Here is a 231-nt window from a genome sequence, read left to right on the forward strand (position 1 = left end):
ATAATAAAATCCAGGCATTACCGTGTATCATTATAATGACTTCAGTTATTTTACTGTTTCTATTCTCTGTAAAAGGACAAAATATAAGTTATTATAGATAATATTCTATGAAGGTGACATTCGCTCTGGAAATCAAGGTTTGGACATGGTTTCAATGAGTGATTATAATGAGTAGGCTCTTTCTCAATCTGACTGAGGACGAGACCGTCCTAGGGGTAGGAAAAAAAGATG

General features: G+C 34.2%; 1 protein-coding gene across 3 annotated transcripts in view; it reads right to left on the reverse strand.

Moving 5' to 3' along the window:
• LOC119592022 (solute carrier family 26 member 6-like) overlaps positions 1–231 on the reverse strand; it is a 15,905-nt gene that overhangs the window by 4,862 nt on the left and 10,812 nt on the right. The window lies entirely within an intron of this gene.

The sequence above is a fragment of the Penaeus monodon genome, chromosome 29 (genome assembly GCF_015228065.2).
Source record: "Penaeus monodon isolate SGIC_2016 chromosome 29, NSTDA_Pmon_1, whole genome shotgun sequence".
In the NCBI taxonomy this organism is placed as follows: Eukaryota; Metazoa; Arthropoda; class Malacostraca; order Decapoda; family Penaeidae; genus Penaeus; species Penaeus monodon.